The 27,339-nt window shown below is 42.6% G+C and overlaps 1 protein-coding gene and 1 long non-coding RNA gene across 7 annotated transcripts in view; one reads left to right on the top strand and one right to left on the bottom strand.

Annotated features, from left to right (window-relative positions):
- The window catches only part of LOC114018637, a 63,523-nt gene extending 39,965 nt beyond the window's left edge, over positions 1–23,558 (bottom strand). For both annotated transcript variants that reach the window (XR_006284390.1, XR_006284391.1), the window contains exons 1-2: positions 23,430–23,558; positions 22,946–23,015 (exon numbers count right to left, since the gene is read on the bottom strand). This is a non-coding gene — a long non-coding RNA (uncharacterized LOC114018637). The remainder of the gene's footprint in view (positions 1–22,945; positions 23,016–23,429) is intronic.
- The window catches only part of CGNL1 (cingulin like 1), a 108,580-nt gene continuing 104,708 nt past the window's right edge, over positions 23,468–27,339 (top strand). For 4 of the 5 annotated variants that reach the window (XM_043524140.1, XM_043524141.1, XM_037911313.2 and 1 more), the window contains exon 1: positions 23,468–23,599. The gene's annotated coding sequence lies outside the window, so the exon portion shown is untranslated. Of the gene's footprint in view, positions 23,600–23,843; positions 24,200–27,339 lie in introns of those variants that run through there. The other variant, XM_043524138.1, reaches the window with a different exon arrangement.

The following is a 27,339-nucleotide window of genomic DNA, read 5'->3' as shown; positions in this document are numbered from 1 at the left end:
GCATTGATAAAAGGAATGAAATATAAGTGTCAAAACTAACATACAAAAGAGCTACGCCAGGAGTATCCATAACTACTTAGTGTAAGAACTAAAAATATGGGATCTCTTTAGAAATTCTTTAAAAAGAAGATGGCCTGAAACTCAGTGAAAACAAAACTATGACACCTTAAGTCGCTTATTTAACATATTGTATTTATTTATAAATTCTATCAAAAATTGCACTAATATAATACTAAGGTTGAGAAATCAAGCACTCAAAAGTCAGGAAAAGTAGTTAAGTTGGAAAGCTTAGTCATAATTCTCTCCCCTAGGCTTACACATTAAAATATGGGGTGTGATTCTCCATTGACCTGCACGTTGTGTTGTCATTTACATTCATGCAAAGCGAGTACAATTCTACCATTCTGATTTGATGTTTCTACAATGATACCCAGTCAGAGTTCAGATCTACACCAGGGTCCATACTTTGAACCTCTGGCCCTTCTCTGCTTTACATCAGAATGATTGGTGAAGGGAATGAAAGCACATTTGAAAGTCTTGCAATTATTGTAGCACTAAAGAAAAGGAGCCAGTGAAACTGCTGAATTCTAAATTTGAACAGATGTGTTTCGAAAAAAAGTCTTCAAAGCCTTAAAGAACATTTATGACTGGAATTCTGAGTGAGATTTTAAACAAACATTTTTATCGGCTTCCTAGCTCTTGGCTGAATGGTGTTTTGTTTTGTTTTGCATTTTCTTTATTTTCAAAAAGTTATATAAAGTCCAGTACTCAACGCTGAGAATCCTTTTAGTGAAAGGGGGAGTAAATGAGACCGAGGTTATTTATACAGTCACATCGGAGATAAAAATGAGCACTCCATTCTAGTGCTAATTTTCCAACTCTGACATTTTAACAAAAATAAGCCACCAAAGGCAGCAGCATTCTGAAACAAACAAGTTTTCCATACTTCTATATTAAGGTGCTTTTAAATATAATAGATGAAATCCTGGACCCATTGAAGCCAATGGCAAAACTCCCATTGAGTTCAATGGGGCCAGGATTTCACCCAATAGCTAAAACAGAGGGACCAGGCTGCCAAAAGAAAATAAATGTTTCCAGATGCAAAAAAAAAAAAAGTCGGGAGGTGTCTCCTGGAAAAAATTACAAGGCACGAGAGAAACCAGACTGTCAAAAGGGACACCACTCAAAGATGGTGTCAAGGACAAAATATGTGTCTTCTTTGCACAGCCACGGAATCTTCACATTCTTAAGAGTAAATAATCATTCTTAGCCTGTTGTAGGTTGGTGGTAATATGGCTAGAAAGTAGCAGTCAGGGCCTCTGATAGCGTGAGAGACCCAGGGAAGATTCTAGAAGTTCTAGTCTTCTATAATGCTCCCTTAACAGCTCCAAGACAAATCTGTGAAACCTTTCAAGGATTGCAAACCTCTGAAGCCAGCAGAAGTGGCATGAGAGCATCAGAGGGCAAAATCTGATTTCTGAAATTAATGTAAAGAAAAGGCCAGCGTTGTGGCTGCTAGATGTTAATGTTTTTTTGTGAACACGTGCATGGGTGCAGAGAGGATCATAACAGCAGCAGCTCTTTCTAGAGAGTCATGGACAGCAAAGTCAGGCAGAATGCTCTCAGGTGTGCTACAGCAGCGGCTCGCAACCTTTCCAGACTACTATACCCCTGTCAGGAGTCTGATTTGTCTTGCGTACCCCAAGTTTCACCTCACTTAAAAACTACTTGCTTACTTTCTCATTTTTACCATATTATTATAAAATCAATTGGAATATAAATATTGTACTTACATTTCAGTGTATAGTGTACAGAGCAGTATAAACAGGTCACTGTCTGTATGAAAGGTTTCAGAGTAACAGCCGTGTTAGTCTGTATTCGCATCCGACGAAGTGAGCTGTAGCTCACGAAAGCTTATGCTCAAATAAATTGGTTAGTCTCTAAGGTGCCACAAGTACTCCTTTTCTTTTTGTCTGTATGAAATTTTAGTTTGTACCGACTTGGCTAGTGCTTTTTATGTAGCCTGTTGTAAAACTAGGCAAATAGCTAGATGAGTTGATGTACATCCTTGGAAGACTTCTGTGTAACCCTGGTTGAGAACCACTGTGCTACAGGAACAGTCATTGATACCTCCAATAACTGGGCACAGTATGCTCTCCCCACTCAGCCCAGCACTGGCCCTCACTTGCCTGCTGGTGCAGAAGGAGAAATAGAGCCATTGCCCACTTCTGCCCCATTGCCTTTGTTCTAGCACCAGTAACACCTCCCTGGGTTAATGGTGCTGGGTTCTGGCTGCCTCCTGTACAGGACAGGTATTCTAAACCATTGAGGTTGCTACCATATTTTGATGTCAGTCCCATGAGCAAATCATGTAAGAATGACAGCACACCACCAACCAGAACTTTTCAGCGCTATAGTGTCCTCCTTGGTGGTGGTCTTTAAGCTTGGGATGGCAGAACACGACATAGCCAGTCTCCCTGAATCCAGAAATTGTACATTTGAAAATGTGATGTATAGAAGATACACAAAAGGGTTAATCAGCAGCTTTCTTTCTGCAGTTGCTAGGTAGTATGTTTTCAGACAATAACAAGATCTCTGATGATGTAATGTTCCTATCTTGTGTTACAGTGTCTGAGAGAGTTGTCACTTTCTAGTCAGCGGGAATGGTTTTGTGAAGCTTTGAGAAGTTTCCAGCTTGAAGTACTGTCTCGCTCCTGTTCACATAATTAAATGAAACAATTTCATAGAGTTACTTGTTACCCTGATCTTCCAATGTAAAAGCCTTGAAAAACATGTGTACACTTGTGAAGTTTTAGCCTGCAGATAATATAACTCAAAACAACAACATTGCTTGACACTAGTGCCAGAACTCTAAATATCCTTTGTTACCCTCATGTTGCCTAACTGCTAAGCCTCCTCTTTAGATCCGAGTGTTTCAAAATTAACTGTATTACTCCTGCACCATATGTTCAGATGCCCTGGGGGGAGCGGGGAGTTGTTTTTCAATTGGATCACTGTTTCTTAATGAGGCTGGGGACTTGTGACCTCAATGTGTTGTGGCTGATAAATGTTTGGATGTATCCACATTACTTGCCAAAAACCTGCAAGTACAAGTGAGTTGTGGGAAATCTCCAGTATTTATTGGCGAGAGAGAGTCCTACGGGCAAATACAGAAACATAAAGCTTACACGTCATAGTTTGTGAATTTAAAGTGTTGTCATGCAAGCCTGCCAACATTTATTACCAGGTTCCTTGATCCTCTTTATTACTTTCCCATCCTACCCATTTGTTAACCATTTCATTGAAAGGTATGAACGACTTGCTGTTTAACAAGTGTTTAATGAACTTTCTTCTAGCTCAAAGCCACTTAACGAACACCTCAAATGGTTAAAGTTGTTTGCATTAATTCTAGTGGAACCCCCTCTTATGACTAGTCACTTTCTTTTTGAAATATTGTTATACAACTTGTTCAGGATGTCATGCACTAGCACCATTATGCTAGGATCTGATCAGATAATTGAGAGGTTTGCCTACATTAAAGGATCTAAGCCTGATTACATGCAGGGAAGCTTCAGAATTAAAGCTCTAATAAGGGTTGCTCTCATCTAAAGGATCATTCACACTTGGGTCTGGAAATTTTCAAATAATTTAGGATTTTAACTGAGAAATCAAAACCAAAAGCAACAGCCTTGTTATTTTCCTCTGCTTCTCAAATCAACTGGCTGAACATGGACATACCACTTCCTCAGCTCCCATTGGGATTTATAAATATCCAAAAGCTAAGTCCAAGGCTGTTTTTATTTGCATTTTCCAAGATCTTTTTTCTGGAGATGTGTTTGAGTCTTTGGTCTCTGGCTTGTATTGCTACAGAACTGATGAAAGTCCGAGATCTCAATCAAAGGCTTAACAATAATCCTCTATTGCCCTAATTCTTCTCAGAAAACATCTCTCCCTGACAAGCACAGTCTTTAAGCTTTTACTTCTTTCACTGCTTAAAATTTATTTCCTAATTAGAAGGAATTGTTTCCTTCTTGCCTCTTTGTGCCTGAAGAAGGATCTATTTATTGGAAGGCATCTCTCTGTCTCTTTACCTTGCCTGACAGAGTGACTGTAATGACACTTTTAACAGACAACGCGCCAGCCTATCACTCTTCACAATCAGCTATTTCCATTCATGGCAAGATGCAGTAATAGCTGAAATAATCATGAATCACGGAGTTCCTATCCTTAACATAGGCACTGACTCTTAAGCACAATATTACAATTTAAAATTCATTTTCCTTTCCAGATACAGTAACGTTTCCTCATACTAAGCCTCACCAGAATTTTCAGACAAGGCTTTTAACAGGGATTAGAATTAAGGATGTGCTAATAATATATATATTAGTTCAGCACTAGACACATGCAGTAGAGAAAGATCTAGTTTCACTATGGAGAAGAGCAAATGAAAGGAAGTTGTATACTATTTTTAATCCACCAATTGTCCATCTCCATGTGATATGCAAGCTCCAGTTCCTCAAGGTGCTTTAAGCATGTGCCTAACTTTAAGCATATGAGTAGTTCCATTCGCTTCAAGTATGTGCGTAGTCCCAGGATTACTCACGTGCTTCAGTTTAGGCACATACTTAAATATTTTGCTGAAACAGGCCTTCAGACAGTACCAATTTACCTGCTGACCCTTTTTATTGCGATAGCAGCCTGGGAAGCATTACTCTCAAAGAAGTCGTTTGTGATAAATTGCAACATAAAATTATGTATATTAGTCAAGATTAGGAAGATGAGGACATAGGCATGTGCACTAGGAGTGCAGGGGGTGTTGCAGCACCCGCGGGCTCCTGGCTACCAGCCCTGCACCCGGGGCTTTGCTCCTGGCCTCAGCTCGGCGGAGGGGAGAGGGACAGGGGTAAAGGGGCTGGCTTTCAGCACCCCCACTATTAAAAATGTTCCAGCACCACTGGATGAGGAACTTCAGTAGAAGGATGTAAGAGAAGAAGATAAATAACTGAGCAATGTTCAAGCAGATGAAATTCAGCATAGACAAATTCAAGGTAATCCACATCGAATGGAATTCTATTTTTATGCATGGATTGGGCCTAACACAGGTGGAAAATTTGTGAACACCGAAATAAAGATGTATGCCCACTGAGTAGCAGGAGTAAAAAAAAAAATGACAAAGGCAATAGGCTGTAAAAGGAAGAGCATAGAGAATAATATGGAAGATACTATAAAGACATCAATTCATTTCATATATTCAGTTTTGATCAGCTCCTCTCAAAAAGGACATTGCCCATTTCTGGATCTGCTATGTGAATAATTAGAGGCAGGTGGAAAGGAGCTTTCGCACTCAGAAAGATCCTCAAGTTACCTAGTTTAGAATGGAAATAAGAAATAAAGATAATAATAAAACTAATAAAGATGGCAAAGTTACTAAAATGACAAATGTCTCAAAAAAGCCAGTTGGACAGTTATATTTATGTTTATGCTCTGTCCCATTGAATAAAAGAGGGCATGCATGCACACACACAAAAGTTAAATGGTAAAGAAAATAAGGTTTTATAAAATATCTAATTAACCTGTGGAACTCTTTGCAGCAGGATACTATTAAATCAAATTGTTTAGTGAAGTTAACAAATAGTACTAAGAAGTTTATATGAATAACAGTAGCATTTTCTATTATGTCTAAAATTACAAACTCTTCATGCTTGAGAATAAAACTTTATTATTAGCTTTATTATTAAAGACATTTCTTTCACTATATATTATACAATAAGCAAGATGTTTTATGAAGGGGTTTTGCCTTTCTTTTGAATTATCCCATATAACCCAATCTCAGAGACACCATACAAAACCCGATTGACCATTAGTTTACTCTGATACAGCAGTGTGCTTTGGGAATAATACTGTCTCCTCTTATGAAGGAGAAAGTCATTCTAGGAAAAAGAGGCTATAATTTGGAGATGGCACCCCCCTAAAATTGATATTGACAATCTTGGTACTTGTAGCTCAATGCTAGATGTTTGTGCTTGTGTTAGCGAAAGCACCAAGGTGGAAGCTCAAAGGGATAATGCCCCTTACATTCCTCTGTTGGTGTCAAGGGGAAAAGGCAGAATGTGCCTCAGCTGGGAGCGCTGAGAGCCCGGGCTGTCAGCTCCATGCCTAATGTAGGTCGACTTAATTGTGTAGTGTTGACAAGGCCTAACTCTCCTTTATCCTATGACTGCAAGGGTGTTAATTCCCACTTTATTTTGAATAGTTTCTTGCAATATGTGTTAATTCCTTATGCTTAATGATCTGATCCACTTCGTATTTAGCTGTGATACTCTGAATATTTAGGCTTTATCAAACCTGAAGAAGAGCTCTGTGGAGCTCGAAAGCTTGTCCCTTTCACCAACAGAAGTTGGTCCAGCAAAAGATATTACCTCACCCACCTTGATTCTCTCATATCCTGGGAACAACACAACTACAGCAACTCTGTATGACTGGACTGGCCCGGACAGCAGGGCAGAGCTGAACTGGGCCCAACCACATCTGTGAAGCAGACATGATTCTTCAAAGATGCAAGATCCAGACAGGCTGCACTGGTGGTGGTGGCGGCAGAGAGGACCAGCTGGACCAACAGTAGCTGTGGAAATGGGGTGGTCACTGGATCAGCAACAGGGTGGACTCCATAGCCAGGCAGGTAGAGGTGAGCCGGGATGCCCTGCGCTATCTTGATATGGACTGACATAAAGTGAGTGGAGTACCAGGTAGGGGAGGATTTAGATAAACTCCCTGAAAGTTACTGTGGATTTTCTTAATCTTTATTTGAATATATTTATGCTGTATTCCGAGTGCCCCGTATTCTGTTGTTTGTGTTTCCTTTGCTTTCAGTAGAAGCTCTCTGTTCCAAAAGAGTCAAGAGTGCTTGTGATGGGGAATAATTGCCCCAAAAGGTTGGCCAGGGAGGGTCTTATTTTATTTTATTTCTTTTTCCCAGAGCAGAGATACAAATGAGACTCTGGGCGGGTGCTTGACCCGTAGTATTTTTCAAAAATACCGTAGCCTAGATATTTTGAACCTGGCCTTATTGCTGCCACGAACTCCTGGTAGAAGGGTTAAAGTAGTTTAATTTTAGAGCCATTTGGCAAGATTTCTTTAAAGGCTCTGTCCCAACCTCTAATTTTTCAAGATCAAAATTGTATGCTCTGAGTTTTGGACGACTGCATCCTGGGGACATAAAAACTCAGATATGCACATGTAAACATCTTTATGCACAGATTACATAGCTAGCCACGTAACTACCCAACTTACATGTCTAAATGCTACTTGCACATGTACATTATTGCTTCTTGGTGACAAAAAAAAACTGATTGCCCCAAAACTAACATGCAATTCTGGATGTGAAAATATAAGCCCAGATTCTTGGGTTCAGTCAAGTTGTGCTCAATTCAAGCGAGGAGTGGAAGTCTATGTCTAAGTTACAACAGTAAGTCCCCTTTAAGATCCTAGAGCCTGGCGGAGATCTGACTCTGGAAGTCAGAACAGCCTAAAGCCTGCTGTAAATATGGTTGGCTGCACGTGGCCACCAAGGACTATTCTGGCAGCCAGGGTATTGGCGTGTCAGACATGCTTCCTCATGGGGTGCCTGGAGGATGACGACTTAGGAGCTGCTATGACAGCCCTACTCCCCCAGACAATTTTCTCCTGCCATAGGAATCCTCTGGTGGCCAGGTCCACTGGGTTTATGCCTTCTTTGCACTGTGGGACCTGTGAAATGCAGGTTTAGGCCCGGTCTACACAAGGAATTTACATCAATATAGGTACATCTTTCAGGGATGTGAAAAATCCACACGCCTGAGAAACATAACTATACTGACCTAAACCCCAGAAGAGTTCTTCAGTCAACCTAGCTACTGCTTCTCGGGGAGGTGGATTGCACTGAAGTGCCGCAGGTCTGTGTTTTAAGTGTAGACACATCCTTAGACTCAAGAATCTGTGTCCCATAGTCTACTCCTACTTCACACAGCCTTTGTATTTATAAACTATGGATTAAATTAAAAATGTTTCTGAGTTCAAAACCATTTAACACATATGCTATAATGTACTGGTTTAGAAACACAAATACATGAGCACTTTTTCTTCTAACTCTTGGCACTGTATCTGTTTTCTGCTAGCCCAGTATTCCTTTTTTCCATGGAAATGAGAGCTAGGCTACTGTTTTATTACTGATAGCTGGTGGAAAGAGTCAGCTCTCTTTCAAAGCCAACTGTACTGTAAGATTAGGAACAAAACATTTGCAAAACTAGATCTTGTTCTCTTCCCCAAAGAATAGGATAGTCTCTCTTGATCAAGAGAAATATAAATGCAAACATCACCAGCTGCCCCTGCCATTCCAATAAGCTAGACAAATATTCCAATTGTACTCTGAAACGCCAAAAAAGAAATATAACTTAACTCCCACCACCAGGGCTAGTTTGATCTAGTGCACAATTTTTTTATATTACCATTTATAGTTAATGCAATCTCCTCTCATAAAGTACTCTCAGATTTAGCAGAGAAAGAAATAAGTGCTTTTATTTCACATATTCCCATGTCCATCCCCACCCCAGCCTGGGGGAGGGGACTGAAAGCAATCCTGATCAGTATCTGGAGTGCCTGCTCCTGGGTCCCAAACTGAAGGAAAGTATAAGTAGTTCAGGTATTAGTTTAATCAGGTATCAGAGGGGCCATAGATGAAAGGGGAGTTCCCCTAGTTTAAATGATTGCTTTCATGCTTTGTCTACACCAAAATAAATGATCCGTCATCTGGACTGCACGACCTCAATGAAAGGCTCCATTTGTCTCATTGTCATTCCAACACATGCTTCATTTGCAATTTTCAGTGCATGGAATATATGAGTATAGTACAGGACTTTCCTTCTGAGCTTTTAAGCTTCTATCAGAATTGGAAAATTATTTTAAACACTGAATCAGTTGAGGCAAGCTAACTTTATGGCATACAGTGATATAGGGTAACATTTTACAAAGCACCTAAGTAACTTAGGAGTCTGAGTCCCATTTTCAAAAGTAACTTAGGTCTGGTCTACACTACAGACCTATATCAATATAACTACATCACTCAGGGGCGTGAAAAATCCACACCCCTGAGCAATGTAGTTATACCAACGCAACCCCTCCCCCCTCACCAATGTAGACAGCACTATGTCGGCAGAAGAGCTCCCAGCTACAGTCTCTCAGGGAGGTGGATTACTTGCACTGATGGGAGAAGCCCTCGTGTTGGCGTAGGTAGTATCTACACTGAAGTGGTGTCATAGGTGCCGACTCTGTGGGTGTTCTAGGGCTGGAGCACCCACGGAAAAAAATTAGTGGGTGCTTAGCATCCACTGGCAGCCAGTTTCCCTCCTTCCCCCAGAACCTCCCGCCTGCCTGCTGCCCCGCTGATCAGCGCCTCCCTCTCCCTCCCATCGCCTACTGCCCACCGCAATCAGCTGTTTTGCAGCATGCAGGAGGCTCTGGGAGAGAGAGAAGTGGGGATGGGGCATGCTGGGGGGATGGAACTGGGCGGGAAGAGGCAGGGCAGAACTTTAGGGGCTTGGGGGAAGGGGTCGGGTGGGGGCGGGGTCTTGGGTGGAGCAGGGGGTTGAGCACCCCACAGGCCCGGAGGAAGCAGGTGTAGCTGTACCACTGCAGTGTTTTAAGTGTAGCTAAGCCCTATGTTTTTACACTGATTTAACTAAATCAGTCGAAAGAATGCTTTTGTTAAATTGGTGTGTTGCCCTTGCCTCGGAGCTATGAATGAATGAGGGCTTGTCTACACTTAAAATGCTGCAATGCACCGCTGCGGTGCTTCAGTGAAGACACTACCTTTGTGGATCGGGGGGGTTCTCCCATCGGCATAGATAATTCACCTCCCCGAGAGAATTCTCCCATTGACCTAGCACTGTCTACACCAGGGATTAGGTCGGTTTAACTACGTTGTTAAGGGGTGTGAGTTTTTCACACCCCTAAATGCCATAGTTTCCTAGTGTATAGGAATATATAGGTGGGAATGTTGAGTTAACTCTATGTAAGGAGTACACGGTTCAGTATGCAAAGGGGCAATTCACAAGACTATGGACCTCACCAGAATCAGAAATTACTTAACAGAGTTTCAGCTAGCTCAGTGTCAGTGTTATCTTTGCTTAACAATAAAATTGTTGGGAGTGTCTAAACTCCCCTGTAGGACAATAAGCCCTTACCCAACTCTGCAACGGCCTTGTAACTAAAAATATGCTCTATGTAGTAATACTTTTAACTTGTTAGACAGTACCAAAAGTTTTCTCAGAAGATAGTATCAGTGTTTGGCAGAAACATGCTTCCAAAAAATAAACTAACTCAAGAAGTTTCCAGGGACATATTTACATATATGGATGGTGACTTTTACCCAGTTCCAAAATATAACAGACTAGTCATGCAACAGTTTTCTTTGTTAAGCATAAACATCCTAAAAATACTGGGAAGGTTCACTGCGAGAGATCCTGAAGAATGGCCTGATACTGCCACCAGATACTGCCTTTCTGATTGCACAGAGTCCCACTGAAGGTACGGGGGCTCCAGGTGCAAGGGCTACCCACATTGATCCAACTACAGCATTGAGGCCTTAATATTCCAGGATTTGGAACATCTAGCAAGATTCTGGTTGACTCAGTGTCAGGTTTTGATACACCTTTCTTGAAACAATTGACAATCGTGGGGTTTGCAATTGAAAAAGAGGCCTGACGTGGATGTTCTCAATTTTCATCGGCAAGTCCAGGATGAGATGGGTTCCCTGTAATTCTTCTTCCCAGAGTGAAGTTATAAATTAGGGCCATTGCATTAGTAAAGCACAGAAACTATGTTAAAATAATATCGTAACCTCACATCCAGGAAAGCAGTGAGTAAGTACTTAAATCCATCCCTATTCTGGAAAATTGATTTCAATGGGATTTAAGCACGTGCTTCCAGTTAAGCATGTGCTTATGTACATTCCTGAACAGAGCTGCTTTCCTGAATCAGGGCTTTAGTGTCTGCCAAAACAATCCATGAAAGCGGAGAATTCCAGCAGGCTAAGACTTCTTAACCTTTAACCTATTTTAGCTTGCTTAGTGGTTACAGGAAGTTCTGGTGTTCTCTCAGACCTTACATATGCTGATAGTAACACACTGCAAGGGAATTAAGACTGTAGCTTTAATTTTTAAGAGACAAATTCTGCTCACCTTACTTGTGTGAGTAGTGCAGTAAGTTTTTTTATTTTGACAAAGAAATTAGTGGACTTAGTCCCTTCAGTCTAAGCCAGAACAAGCACTCAATTGCTAGTAATGTGGCTTCCCTTTAGTACAGTTTTATTATGATATGATTGAGTATGATAGCATTAATAGTGAATTCCTTATCAGAAACTGCCAGTACTTCAAACAGGTCTACAGTAGATAATACAAATCTGGAATATCACTTTACATTGGTAAACTTTTCAAACACAAACACAGATAACTGAGATCCCTTTAAAAGCGTGAACTTTAAAGCTTCAGTCCTCAAAAGACTTAGGCATATGCTTGAAATCAATAAGGCTACTCACAGAGTGTTTAGACATGTTTAAGTTTTTGTAGGATCATGGCCTAAATGTGATGAGACTCTACAAATTTTTGGAATTTGGCTCCACAGAGCTTACTCTGTTTCTATCATGCTTCCTCAGCTGACTGAGACAAAGTAAACATAGCATGGATAAAAGTTAAAAAAGTCTCCAGTATATTAAAAAATTAAATTTAGTGTTTCCATGCTTTTATATCATTGTTGCTGAGATTTGTTCCAGTCTGAGCACCAGTACAGTGAAAATGAACTTGTCCACCAGGTGGTGCCATTGCACAACATCAGCAAAAGCAACCGTGCAGCATACACCAAATTTAAAAGTTAGTTTACAGCTAGCACTGTGAAATATTTTGGATGAGATTTTTTTTAATTTTCATATCCTTTCTTTTAAAATTATAGAAGTGGCAAGAATTAACCTCCAAAGCCACATATAGAAAAAAATACAACAACAGGATTTGAATTTACTATCTTTGAAATATGAAGGTGCTTTTATCCAAGAGTTTACCAACTTTGCCTAGCACGTTAGAATTTTAAAAACAATATTTTTGTCCAGTGAAAGCTCTAATTTTTCTGCTAATAAAATGAAATACACATTCAATGACTAAAAATTCAATACAAACTATAAAATGTAAACAAACCTCAAACGTTGCCTAGTTCATACCAAGGCACATGCACACTTTTATTATAAAAACTGGCCATAAGGTAAAATTTTCAAAAGCGTCTTGTGACTTCAGAGTCTAAGTCACACTTTCAAAGATTATTCAGGGACAGATTTTCAAACATATTAGAGGCCTAATGATGCTGACAGAATTTTAGGGTGACCATATTTCCCAAAGGCAAAATGGGATATAGCACACAGCTGGCCTGAACCCTCCCCCCACTCTGCGTGGGGCACGCCTGAGTCACTCACCTGAGCTCTTCCTCCCCCTCACGTGAGGGTGGGGTCCCTGCTTACCCGAGCCCTGCCTCCCCACCACCACCGGAGCCCTGCCTCCCCACAGTGCGGGGCTGGCATCACCGCTCACCCCCACCCCATCTTCTTCTGCACCCCACCTCACTTTTTTGACCCAAGTGGGCATTTGTCCTGCTTACTCTTGCCAATTGATCAAGTTGGCAAGAGCAGATGGGACAAATGCCCACTTTTGTCAAAAAAAAGTTGGGATGGCTGGGACAGGGCTTAAAAAAGGGAGTGTCCCAGCCAAAATGGGAAGTATGGTCACCCTAAGACAGGTGTCTCGTGGGAACTGTATGGGAATTAGGTGTGAGACATTTTTGAAAATCCCAGTAGATTTTCAGCATCTGAAAGTCCCAGTAGATAGGCATCTAAATAGCTTTAAAATCTGTCCCTGAGGGATTTAGAAACCTAAGGGCAAAATTTTCCAAAGTGGAAATGGGCATTAGGAATTTTGGGCGTGTCTACACAGCATTTTGGAGCCTGTGGGAGCAAGCTTTCCAGCCTGGGTCAGCAGACCTGGGCTACAACGTCAAGGTGCTGTCTACACAGCTATTTTTAGAGTGCTAGCATGAGCCCTGCTAATGTGAATCTGTCGACTCGGGCCGGGGGTCTCGCTCCTGTGGGCTCCAAAATGCTGAGTAGGCATACCCTTAAATACTTCTGAGGATCTGGACCTTAGGCGCCTGTCTCTATGAACATCAATGGGACTTAGGCTACGTCTAAGACATGGGCACTACAGCAGCACAGCAACAGTGTTGTAGCTATGCCGCTGTAGTGTCACAGTTTAGACATTTCCTACAGTAACAGAAGGGGTTGTTTTGTCCACCTTCCTGAGTGGTGGTAGGCTGAGGGAAGCATGCTTCCATTGACCTAGCCATGTCTACCCCGAGAGTGAGGTGAGCATAGCTACGATGCCGAGGCGGGTGAGCGCACCCCTGAACAATGTAGCTATGTCACTCTAAATTTTAAGTGTAGACTAGGCCTTCGACGTCTACATGTCGAAGGATGTGTTTACATTGCAATTAAAAACGTGCAGCTGGCCCACGTCAGCTGGCTTGGGCTAAGGCACTGTTTAATTGTGGTGTAGATGTTTGGGCTCAGGCTGGAGACCATGCTCTGGGGCCCCAAAAATCTTACAATTAACCTATCTGCATCTTTAGATACCTAAAAACATTTAAAATCTGCCTAAAAATGTCTCTGGTTAATCTAGGAAGGTGTCCATATTGCTCCAAATAGAATAGAAATATACTGAACCAAATTTTGGAACACTCTGGTTTTCTCCCCAAACAGGTGATATTATCATATATTTGTATTATCGTAGTGATTAGGTACACTTATAAGCTGTAAAAACATAATTATTTATGCACCTGTGTGCTGTCTACTATTGGTACAATGGATTTAGGTCAAGCTGAATATATATCCTAAAATGTGCAGATCATGATCCCTGACCACTAATATACAATCTAAGAAACCAAAAGAGGTTTGAATTCAATACTCTGAAATATAAAGATGATATTTCATCAACTGGACTGCAGTTGCTTGTCAGTCTTGAGGATTTAAGCCCTGAGCCTGCAAATATGTATATGTTTAACTTTAAACCCATGCATATGTGTTTGCAGGATCACTGTCTTTATTGTGAAATTGTCCACAGGAGGCCTCTGATAGTGTTACCTGAGTGCCTTACAAACTTACTGGGGGGAAATTATAGATTCTAGTAAAGCAAATTTCATATTACTTCCTCCCTTTGTTTCTTGCCTGTTGAAGTCGGGAAGGGACTGTCTGATACTAGATTAACAAAGAGAAGGCTCAGGGTGACTTGACTGCAGTCTATAAATATCTACATGGGGAACAAATATTTAATAACCGTGTCTTCAATCTAGCAGAGAAAGGTATAACATGAGCCAATGATTGGATGTTGAAGCTAAACAAATTCAGATGGAAATAATTCATAAAGATATATCCTAGAAATTATTTTGAGGCAGGTCTATGACCTGTGTTATACGGAAGTTCAGGCTAGATGACCACAATGGTCCCTTCTGGCCTTGGAAACTGTGAATTCATATTGGTTGGGGCCTCAGTGTGCTAGTGTAATACAAATAGTCAGTCATCATAATAACTATTAAAAAGAGCTATACCCATTGCAAAACATTATGTAACTCAGATTTAATTGACTGTGCTTTCCCTCTTTACGTAAACTACTCTGTATTTACCTGATGACTGAAGCAATACTGTCAATATCCATTGTTAATTTCATCAAATTGAGTAACAATATATATTTTGGGTAAAACATATTCAACATAGGCTTATCCCTCTGGTAAATCACAAACATCTGGGGAGTGTCCAGACTACCCTTTAAAAATTTGTTAACTACCTTGTGTTAATAGGCAATTAACTCCATACATTAGTATTAAACCCACAAGACTAAAAGGAATACAAACACAACAAATCTGAGTGCTGTCTTGGACACTTAAAGTGAGATTTACAAACATACTGAGCATTTGCCTAATTTACTGAACAGAGATAGGCTATGTGTACATTAGAGAGCTTACAGGGCACAGCTGTACCGACGCAGCTGTGCCCCAGTAAAATCTCTAGTGTAGCCGCTTTATGCCAACAGGAGACAGCTCTCCCGTCGACATAATTAAACCACCCCCAATGAGTGGTGGTAGTTGTCCACACCAGCACTTACGCTGGTGTAACTTATGTCTCTCAAGGGCAGGGGTGAAAGTGGGCTGGTACAGTGTACCTCTAAGAAGTGGCCGCCAGTACCGGCCTGTACGCAGCCCATGTTAAAGCGCTGCCATGGCTGTGCTTTAACGTCGCTGCCCCTTTTGCCCCCCCACCCATCGGCGACCCTACCAGCAGGACAGCCGACGGCGGGGGTAAAAGGGGCACCTGCCCTAGGAGATGGAGCCCTGGGCCCTTTTAAATCGCCGCCATACCCCCGGGCAGCACAGGCCAGGCAGCGCGGATGGGCTGACTGGGGGAGGGTGACCCCCAGCCCTGCCCCTTCCACCCAAAGTGCCAGGCCCCCGTACCAGTAAGTTTTCTGTGTTACTTTCACCCCTGCTCAAGGGTGTGTGTTTTTCAGACTCCTGAGCAACATAAGTTATACCGACATAACTGGTAGTGCAGACATAGCCTTAGGGAATTTAGGGAAGATGAAAAGAAGGGAATTACATCACTTCGGATGAGCAGAGTCTGCTGCTTGCCAATACTTTAGTACGAACATGCTCGGCAGCCCTGATGGACCAATACCGTTAATCAAGATTGGGATCCTTCAGTCTTTTCTTGGGGAGAACTCCCATTGTTTTCATAGATTTGCCCAAGTAAGATATGCAGGACACTGTCGTAACTTATAAAGTTAAATTTATATACTGTTATTTTTCGTCTGTACTTCAGTGTAATGTTAACTTCTTTACAAATATGGGGCAGAGGAATGGGGGGAGAGATTAGTTGTAATTATATCCTGAAGCCCTCGAACAATATTATATCAGACACAGCTGCTGCTGCAAATATAATGTTTACTATATACACACACAAACCAGTAGGGGCCCCCAGTCATCTGAATAAATGCACACAGTAGCTTTATCTCATTAATTTTCTATGAAATGATTTATTTTGGAGGAATGGCAGATGAATTGCAGTATGGAATTATGTGCTCCCACTTCCTCTCTGTGCACAGGTACTTTCTTTGACCTGGGAAGTACATGCTTTAGTTTTCAGATTTTGCATCTATTGCATGCCAGATGTAATAACAAATAAAGTCACTTTTTTTCACATTCAATCACTATTTTATTGCAGCAGTTTCACTCATTTAAGGGCCCCAGGGTTAAACTGTTGCATTATTTTGCTTTTGTAATATGGACTTACTTCTTGGGGCACCTAGTTATCTGGAACCAGGGGTCTTGAACCCTAGTCCACAGGGCTCATTGGAGCTAGCAGATTCCAATCTGCAAAGTTTTGATAGAATAGGAGCTGAACTCAGCCAGAGGACCCCAGTCCTGGGAGCTGATCAGCAGAACACTGAAAGCCCTGACTGGTCCACAACCTACTTAAATCCAGTACAGGAACAAGAAGTTGCCTATGCAAGTAGAATCCATCTTGCTCTGGAATATGTGCCTTGTGCTTCCTGCTCCCCTGGCTTAACTTCCTGGTATCCTGACCTGGCCTGACTCTGGTTAACAATCCATGGTTAAGCTCTCAATTTTGTCTCCTGCTTCTGATCTCCCAGACTTGACACCTGACTCTGTTTTGCCCCCTGGCCTGTTTCAGACTCTGACCTCCAGATATCTAACCTGGCCCAACTCCTGCATTGACCATTACGTCAGACCGCCCACATCCTCATTGTGGCCACCTGCACAGGATACACTGAATTTTAATGACAGCTCAGGAAAAGAGCTAAATTACCTCGCTGGAATTTTATTTTACATCTTCGCTGGAGCAGGAATATTTTTAAACCTGTTGTTATAATTTATATTTATTTAGCATGAGTTCATCTGTGTGTATATATGCAGTATCCATGTTCTGCAGCACTGTGATAAGCATAGAGACAACTAAGTATGTGATTCTGATCTCCTGTCTGTTTTACACTGACAAAACTCCATTAGCAATTAGGGAGTTACTCCTTGGCAGAATTGTTCCCTCTGCTCTTGCCTTTGGCAAGCCTCAGTGCAAGAGGTATTCTAGGGATGGGTTGGGGTTTGTCAAGGGCAGGATCTTTGTAGTGCAGAACTCTATAGCCAGACTGGGCAGCTCAAGGTTACAGCAGCCTATTGGCCTGCCTAAATTATGCAGGATCTCTTGGACCGCAGCCAGCCCAGAATCCCAAGGTTACAGAAGTGAATTAACGATAGCTTTGCCCACACCTTTCTCTTGGCTTCCACATACATATACAGCCTTATGTGGCAAGTCAAATGACTAAGGGAGCTGTCTCTGCTAGGAAACAAGGTATGTTCTCAACTCAAGTTAACTAACATGAGATAAAATCTTAGGGAAGAGAAGGCAGTTTGTAGCCCTCACACAAGTTAGAGGTCAAAGTAAACCCTAGGCTACCTCATAAGGTATGTCTACACTGCACTGTAAGCCCAGGCTCAAGGTTAACCCCGCCTTGCGTCTACACTGCAGTTGCACTAACCCAGGGCTCAGACCCATCCCCATTGCTTTGCAGCATAGCTGCGGCCCCAGTTGACTCAGGTCTTGGGAGTCATCAGCAAGTGTCCCCTGGAATTGTGGGATAACTTCCTTAGTCCTCTCTATCCCAACAACCTGCAGTCCACTCTGTTGAAAATGATAGCCGCCATCTTTCTCCCTCCCAGCAAACAGCAGCAACTCAGGCCAGCATTCCTATTCTGTTTCTGATCACCAATCTGCAAGCACACTATCAGAGAGCCTCCTGGGTTTGCAATGGATAGCAAACAGATCAAGATTTTCCAAAGCGAGCCGTAATGTGCAGGGTGGGCAATGAAGTTTTCCCACAGTGCACCATGCTCACATTTCTGGGGGTGCTAGGGACTCTGGGATATGGTTACTTTGGGTTGGGTCTGTGCACTTCAGAGCCCTAGGTTCAAGCACAGATTCAAAGTGTGTTAAATAAGGTTTAAATACAATGTAGGCACTCAAACCAAGGGTTCCCTAACACAGGTCAGTGACTTGAGTCCCACTAACCCTGGGCTTACCTTGCAGTGTAGACATACCCATAGTCTTCAACTTGACCTTCTAACTTGTGTGTAAATTACAAACTGCTAACATTTTTGCCTCAGGCTAGTTACCCTGTGTTAGCTAACATGAGGTAAGAACACACTTTTTGTTTTTTTGGGGGGGTGAAAATGCACCCAAGATGTTGTATCTCAGCTGTCCTACATTCTCATCCCTCTTTTCAGTCATTTCACTTGCCAAGGCATAAAGTTGGTCTATGCCTAAAAGTGAAAGCTGACATAGCTATGTTGGTTGGGGGTGTGAAAAAAACAACCCCCTGACCAATGTCGCTATGCCAACCTATCCCCCAGTGTAGACACAGCTATGTTGATGGAAGAACGCTTCCGTTGTTGTCGCTACCATTGTTCAGATAGGTAGTGTTCCTACAGCGATGGAAAAACCTCTTCCGTAAGTGGCTGTGTCTACACTATGGGGTGATGCCGGCACAGCTACGGTAAGGTAGCTATGCCACGATAGCATCTGTAGCATGACATACCCTTATGGTCCTGCCAAATTGCCAGAAAGTCCTGCAGTGTGAGAATGCTTCTCAGCCTCTGTAGTGCTGGGATCATTCAATTTTCTCAGACTGGTATGATGTTCCTCTCCACAGTCTGTGTATGTTATAGCTAGAAGGAGCTCAAGTGTTATGGGTTGTATGAGCAGTGCTCCCATGCAGCTGGGACAAGGCAGAATGAGATAGGAGAAGTGCTAAGAGGCAGAAGATACAAAAGAAAGGGGGAAAGAAATAAGAAGGGAATAACCATTTAGGGAAGTCCTCTTTCTTTCTTTTATCTGAAGAAGAAGCTGAGTTTCTCCATTGGGGAAACATTAGGTAAAAGCAGGAAAAAACATTTCTTCAAATATACAAAATGCACTCATCTGCCTTGAGGACTAACTCTATAGAAAGTTTGAAGTTTACAAACTAACCATTTCTTGGAGTTATGTGAGCCCAAAAGTGTTTTGACTTTTATAAATGGATGGATTTGTGGGGGGTTTTTTCCCACTTGTATAACTCAAAAACGACTCAAGTTTGTTAAAACATCAGAGTAATTCACCAAGGGACAAAATTCTCAGAAAAAAATCTGCTTAAAATGAAATGTTTTGAATAAGTATCAAGTGTGTAAAAATAGGGGTTTAGATTTTTTATTCCTGGAAATCAAAGAGAACAAATTTCAGTTTCAGATTGTATTCAATAATGTTAGTTGTTAGTTTTTATACAAAGCAATAGGCTTTTATCCTTTTTAATTTTCAGCCAAACCTTTATAGCTCACATTTCGAAGGGACAAGTCAGAAGCAGCATCTAGTTGTGTGGTATCATGAAATGTAGTTTTTTTCCTAGTGTAAGAGTTGTTAGTTCAATATCCCTTGAAATAAGGAAGCCAGGAAAGGAAATGTAAATATAAAGCCTCAATTCACAGATATTAAGGTCAGAAGGGACCATTATGATCATCTAGTCTGACCTCCTGCACAAGGCAGGCTACAGAATCTCACCCACCCACTCCTGCGAAAAACCTCTTACCTATGTCTGAGCTATTGAAGTCCTCAAATCGTGGTTTAAAGACTTCAAGGAGCAGAGAATCCTCCAGCAAGTGACCGGTGCCCCATGCTACAGAGGAAGGCGAAAAACTTCCAGGGCCTCTTCCAATCTGCCTTGGAGGAAAATTCCTTCCCAACCCCAAATATGGCGATCAGCTGAACCCTGAGCATATGGGCAAGATTCACCAGCCAGATACCCAGGAAAGAATTCTCTGTAGTAACTCAGATCCCACCACATCTAGCATCCCATCACAGGCCATTGTGCCTATTTACCATGAATAGTTAAAGATCAATTAATTGCCAAAATCATGTTATCCCATCATACTATCTCCTCCATAAACTTATCGAGTTTAATCTTAAAGCCAGATAGGTCTTTTGCCCCCACGGCTTCCCTTGGAAGGCTATTCCAAAACTTCACTCCTCTGATGGTTAGAAACCTTCATCTAATTTCAAGTCTAAACTTCCAGTTTACTAAAGTGAGAGTCTGCATTGATTAGTCAAACGGTGAGAGGTAAAGTTATATCTGCTAGGAGCCAAATATCACATGAAGCCTAATTCTGGTTATCAAAGTGCAGTTTTCAAACCAGTGTGACCTCAGTGCTGATCAATAAATGGAAGTTCAAAAGGACAGCTAAATTTGGAGAATGCCAAACAGAGTTTGGGGTGTGTTAGAGCACCTGACAGCTAGAATTAATCCACAGCACAGGGGTCTAGGGCATTATTGTTTGTTTTGCTTTTGTTGCTTACTCCATTTTGTATTGTATTTTACAGCTAATGAACTGTGCAGTCTGTAAAACATTAATCCTGATGTCAAGTCAGTTTTGTTAATAAGGATCAATGCCTCAGTTTAAAGGGAAAGAAAAATGTGGGGAAGGATATGGTAGCTTACATTGGGAAGCTGAAATATATGCTATATATTGAGCTGAAAATCTACCTTTAGCACAAGACTATATTGTCTCTGTATTTTTATTCACGCCTTTGACACTGCCCCATCCAACTGGACAATAGTCTTTTAGGGTATTACAGCTGGACTCTGGGTCTTGTTGAATTAGGTCTCTGTCTTGCTAGCATGGTTAAATCAAGTATTCCCAAATCTTTACCTTCCAACAGTCCTGGGTTTCAGGGGCTGTCCCATTTTGAACCCCCAACCCCCTGTTCCAGTTGAAGAGCAGTTTGCCCTGGGCCCCGGTTTGAGAGGGCCCCCAAACTAAGTGGCATTGTGATCTCGCACACAAGGTCACAGCATCACTCAAAGTTTGGCCTGTCTGCCCTGCAGTCTCCATGTATGGAGGGGTGGATGGGCCAAATCTGATGGTGCTGAATTCTGCTTAACACACCTGAAATGGTAGAGAGATGCTAAATTACTGAGTATGCCGGACTACAATAGAAAGAAAAGTGCATGATAGGTAAGGCAATATGAAAAGATTAATTGTAAACTCATGCTAATAACTGGTAATCATGACTGCTGTGTGTTTTAGTAGTAGCTGCCTTTCTTTTACATCTAGTTATGCTAGATTCTTTGCAGCTACTTATAGACCAATATGGCACACTCCTATACACTACAGAAATCCAGTTCTCTTAAAATCATCTCCAGCAGTTTTAATTTTCTAATCTATTTTGGATTCCCTCTAGCTTTACTGATTTTTATTTCCAGTACAGAACCCAGTACTACATGCAGTGCTTCAGTAATGAAATTATCAATGCAGTGGTGAGAGAAGAATTACTTTTTCTGGCCAAAATACCTGTTTATACATCTTAATAAAACAGGCAAATTCTGTACAGCAGTATCACACTATGTGCTCCTGTTCATCTTACTGTCTATCATCCCAAAGCCTCTTTTGTAGTTCAGTTTTGTAACTGGCAGTCTTCCATTTTATAGTTACAGATATGGTGAATTCTTCCTCCCCCAAAAAAATCACCTCAACCCTAATGTCTAATATTGTCTCATTGTTTCCTTGTATTCTCCCTTCTATTGTTCTTTGTTTTATACTTAGCTTAAACTATATGGAGCAGGGACTGTCTTTTGTATGTAGCACCTAGCACAACAGGGTCTTGGTCTCTGTCTAAGGCTCCTTAAGTATTACGATAATACAAATAAATAATAAGTTACACCAAGCCTACTATATTCCCCTCACTAACAAAATGGTTGAGTTGACATGATCTTGCCATCAGTTTGACCTCTTTCTTATCCCATGATTCCACTATTGATTAGCTGACTGGTTCAGATAACATAACCAACTTGCACCTTTTTTGAGGTTCCAGAAAGTTAACTTTGGTCCTGATTCTCCTGAAATACTCATCTCTTGGAGTATGGCGATCAGCACTTATTTAGCCTGCCTGCGCACGCCACATTCATAGGGTGACCATACGTCCCATTTTGGTCAGGACAGTCCCTTTTTTGAGCCCTCTCCAGGCCGTGGCAACATTTTTGGCAAAACTGGGCATTTGTCCTTTTTGCTCTTGCCAACTGATCATCATGCACCAAATGCACAGTTTTGCCAAAAAAGTGGGGTGCAACCTCTAGCAAAGAGCGGAGGAACATGTAGGAGAGAGGGGGGCAAGCAGCAACACCAGCCCTGTGCAGGAGGGAGGGCTCTGGAGAGCAGCTTGGGCCCCGCGGAGGCAGGCAGTAGGGGGGGCTCAGGCCAGTCCCACACGCAGGGAGGGAGAGGGAGGCCTCGGATCTGCCCAGGGCAGGTGGCAAGGAGGCTCTGGCCAGCCCCACCACACTGTGGGCAAGCGGCAGGAGGGTTTGGGAGGGAGGGAGAGCGGGGCCTCGAGCCAGCCCCATTTAGGGGGGGCCTCAGGTCAACCCTGTGAGGTGTCCCATTTTCCCTTTGGGAAAATATGGTCACCCTATATTCAGTAAAGAGCCACTGTAGAAATGCCATAGCATGTGATATGTCTCACTTCAGTTCTTTCTAATCAAGCAGAAAACACTGGAAATATTATGAAAGCTTGACCTTGTGAGACTTCTAGTCTAGCTGAACTGGTTCTGAAAATCTTTCAAATGCTTAAGTGCATCTGTCTTTCCAGGTTTTCCCACGGGTACTTATTATAATGTTCTTAAGGGAGACAGCACCTCGTTGTCTTGTTTGCTCTAGGTTACATGGCATCACCACTAGGTTAATAATTTTCTTCATCTACTACTGTACTTAATGTTTGGTTTGCACTTACCCTTCTCTATTCTTGCGGTGCTTCCCCTGTTCCTCGTGAGCCCTGGTACGCTTATCAGGGTCTTACATTCCTTGAAATTAATAGAACGGAACCGTGTTTTAAACAGAGACTGGCCGGAGCTGCGAAAAGGGAGCTCTGGTCTTTTAACCAGCCGAAAGCGGAGTGTGCTGGGGCCCCGGGGGCTGGTTCTTGGGGAGGTGGTTCTCAACACGCTCCTGCAGCCTGGTGTGACAGGGGCTGAAGCCAGTGAACAAATCAGGGCTCAGGAGCGAGGGGTTACTCCTCACACGCCGCACGACACGAGAAGTGCGCACACAGCAGCCAAGGGCTCTGGCCTGAGGCGCTCACAGGCTACCACAGCCTGGGCACCGCGGGTCAAAGAGCCACCGCTCCGGTGGGGGCAGGGCAGCCCCCGCTGCTCCGGGCGCCTGAAGCCCCAGGGCCCGCGCCCCTGCCCGAGCGGGGAGCCCCGCCCTCGCCTCACCTGCCTGGCCCCGCGGCGTCCCTGACTCCTCCCTGGCTCGGGGTGGGGTCTCCTGGCCGGGCTGGCCCCCTCCCCGCCAGCGGAGGCGGGGAGTCGGTGCTCAGCCCTCAGCGCGGTCGTGCCTGGTTCGGGCGGCGAGCAGGGCGCTGAGGGGAGCCGGCTGCGGGCAGGTGAGAGCGCCCGAGCGGCGCCGGGGACGAGGCAGGCCGGGGCACGCGGGGCGCCTCTGTCACCGACTCCCCCCGGAAAGGGCCGTGCCCGGCCGCAGCCCCCTTCCCCGGGCACCAGCGGCTCCCGCAGCCCCCGGGCAGGGAGGGCGCGCTGCTGGCCTGGCCACTTGCTGCTGCCCGGGGCGGGTGGGAGCGGCCTCGGTGGTCAGGGCACGGGGTGGTGTCTGCTGCCCGGGGCGGGGGGCGCGGCCCTGCTGGCCTGGGCGCTGCTGCCCGGGAGAAGGAAGGGGATGGGCTGTGGGGCGCCTGAACGCGTCGCTGTTGCTGGGAAGTTGCACTGTGGCTCCGAGTTGCTGTGCTCACTGGCTTCCTCTCCTTTACGCCGGCTTCTTCCCAGAGGCCAAGGACGTGGAGTCCTTCCCCTCGGGAACAAGCTACTCAGCACAAGACTCCTTATAAACTCATCTGACAAAAATGGGGAGGCTCCCCGGAAGCGCTGTTAATTGCACCCTTGGTAGTATTGCTTCAGGAGGGCAACGACAGCCTTGAAGTGTCCCATTAGCATTGCTTCGCTGGGTCAGCTCCACCTGGACTGTAAAGGTGGGATTGCCGGTGTTGTGTGACGCTGGTGTTTCTACCACTGTTGTACGTGGTATAGGGGTTAAAGGCTAGTAGCTACCTGGCCGCAGCTGTGCAGGAATGTAAGCTCTTTGGGGCAGAGCCTGCTCTGTGTGTTCCTATGGTCCTTAGCACAATGGGGCTCTGGCACTAAAAATGTTAAATAAGAGAAATCAAGTTCTAATTTCTGCTGCCACTGGTGGAGCTGAGTCAGTAATAGCAAGGAAAGCAGGGAGAATTTTGGAGGAAATAAAAAGAAAAGGAGTACTAGTGGCACCTTAGAGACTGACCAATTTATTTGAGCATTAGCTTTCGTGAGCTACAGCTCACTTCATCGGATGCATGAAATAAAGGAAATAAAGTCAATGAAAACCAGGCCTGTGTCTCACCAACTTCCCCTTCTTCTGGTAAAGTTCTCTGGGCAGGAACTGTATTTTCATACCTGCTGTGCAGCTCACTGGTGATACTTATAGTAATAATGTACTGGGAGGTGTTGGCCCTGCCCTTAGATTTCAGATGAGTTCATGTGATCCCATGCTGCTGGGAACACAGGTAGGGTTATCATGTATCTCAGAAGTGTGTGGGTGTGGAGTTGCATACTAGGCTGCCTGTTGGCTAGGGTTAGTGTGGGCATAATCTTAGCACCCTCGAACGATGACCCTTTGGTGGAGATGGGGATGTGCCAACTTGTAGAGACACATTCTTCTGCAGATTCCAGGGATTCCTGAAGTGGGGGCACTCCCTGACTTCTTCATCTCCCTTTTATTCTATGAATTAACTTATTTTTGAGAAGGGGATTGTGCTTGCTTTGTGTGTGTTCACTTGCATAGGAAAGTCTTGGAAGATAATTTGCCCATTCATTCCTCTTCCAGTTAACCATGCGAATGATATGTTGTATGTGGTTGTATACGATGATAGCTTTATAGCGAGATCCATGCTGCTTCTGGTCAGTATGGATTAGCATCAGCAGCTGGCTGAAGAACAATTTGTCACAGCTTTTACCTCTAGCCTGTACTTCCCCGCAACATGTAATTTTCTTGCTGTATGAGCTGAATTTTTGTGCAAGGTAGAATAATTTTTAAAAGGATCATTGCTGCAAATAATGGAATAGTATTCAGAGGGAAGTAATGGAAGTCCATACTTGGAGACACATGGGTTTTTGTTTTTGTTTTTTTTTACCTCAACATTTCCAGTGTGCTTGACTTCTACAAATGTAGAAGACATGGTCTCTCTCCTGAGGATTGTACAACATAAGACCTGGATCCTGCAAATGGATCTAGTGGGCCCTTAGGACTCCTTATGGATGTGAGGGTACACCTGAGTGGATCAGTTGCCAGGATTAGTGTTGAAATCATACTCTGACAAATCAGTTCAATTATATGGAATAGCTGCACAACAGTTAAGGTTGCATTACAAAGTTCAGTTTAATAGGAGCATTTAACCTTTATTTTGTAAAAATCTTATTTAAATGGCTAATGCCAAAACATAGAATATAAACTTTGAGCACGATTTGAATTTTTCAGGGTGGTTTGATTAAAAATGAATTAATAAAGAGAGAATAATAATTTAGAAATCACCCCTTTTAGCAATTTTTCACTGGATTGTCTCATGCAAAACCCAGAATAGCTTCCCTAAAGCATGGAATGTGTGACAGCCAGATGTGCTGATTTGTTGATATAATTGATAGACAGGCATATGAGGTCGCTATTAAAAAGTTTTGTGATAAGCTGCAAATTTGATTACATTGGGTATCTGTTGGAGATGGAAATGAAAGCCTTATAGAGAGTTAGAGTGTGTTATCAGTATTGTTGCAGGCAATGTGAAAGTAGAAAAGAATGCACAATCTTTCCTCTTAAGTTCTAATTTCCGTTCTTTTAGGGTTTTGGATGGATAGGATGTGTTGTGCTGCAAATACTGCCACTAAACTTAGCCTTTGCTTGCTAATTTAGGCTGAAGGGCAGAATTTCAGGAAGTATAGTTTTTTTATTTTCACATATATATTATCCACTTGTAGATTATTGCTGAAAAGCTTTGTGGAAAAAGTATATTTTCAGGAGTGATATAAAGTCAGACTGACTGAACACAAAGAGATACTGAGTAAGGAGGAATCTTGCATTAGCCAGTGCAATGTACTAGGTGATTTAATAATTTTCCTCATCTCTAATTATAATTTTTGTTTGCTTTGTTGTCATGGTAGAGTGTAGTGTATTCAGTGGTGTGTGTTTGTGCATTTCCACCAAAGTTAGGATTAATTGTTTTTCTTGAATCTTTCGCAGACGTGGTGTTTTCAGTTTTGTGTATTTGTTTTGTTTTGTTTTTTTCCTGGAATCTTGGCTTTTGGTTAACAAGTCTGCTTTGGAAGAAAACATTTGTAATTGTTTTTCAGTAATGAAAGGTGATATGTTTTTGTTCTGAGAAATGTCAAGATGTCTGCTATTAATGAATGTGTATCTTAGAAGGAGTCCTTGTGGCACCTTAGAGACTAACAAATTTATTTGGGCATAAGGACTCCTGGTTGTTTTCGCTGAAACAGACTAACACAGCTACCCCTCTGAAACCTATCTTAGAAGGAACATTCAGCAAGGTTATAATTACCTGTGTAGTTAAGTATAAGATGTTTAACATTTAGTGTAAAAATAGAATATAATATTCTTAAAATGTAGTATCTAAGAACCCACAAATAACTTGAAAATATTTAGTGTGCTGCTATGTATGTATAATGTGAGCAAACATATTTTGAAGTATCTAGAATGTTATCTCTTTAAAGTGGCTTAGAAATGGTTTTTGAAGAGAGTTTATCTTTCAGATTACTTCTGACATTTGGTGTTTGTCTAGTTCTGCACACACTGCAGTGGTTTCTGATAAAGGAAATGGTGGTATCTTCTTCATGGCTTAATTTTTTTCATATTTCTAAGATTCAAAAACGTTCTGCAAGAGTTGCTATGCATTTGTTTAATTAAAAAGTTTCTTTCTGGGATACATACTCATGGGATCAATCTCAGGGAACATAAAATGTTACTTGAGCGTCAGTGCAATGCAAACTCTATAAAACAGTAATCTAAAATAGATTACAATAATGTAAAAAGTAAAAATGGAAATGGAAGAGTAATGGGTATTCTCAC

This window comes from Chelonia mydas, chromosome 10, assembly GCF_015237465.2.
Source record: "Chelonia mydas isolate rCheMyd1 chromosome 10, rCheMyd1.pri.v2, whole genome shotgun sequence".
NCBI lineage: Eukaryota > Metazoa > Chordata > Testudines > Cheloniidae > Chelonia > Chelonia mydas.
Note: the sequence above shows the minus strand (reverse complement) of the source record. Positions and strands in the feature narration are given on the sequence as shown.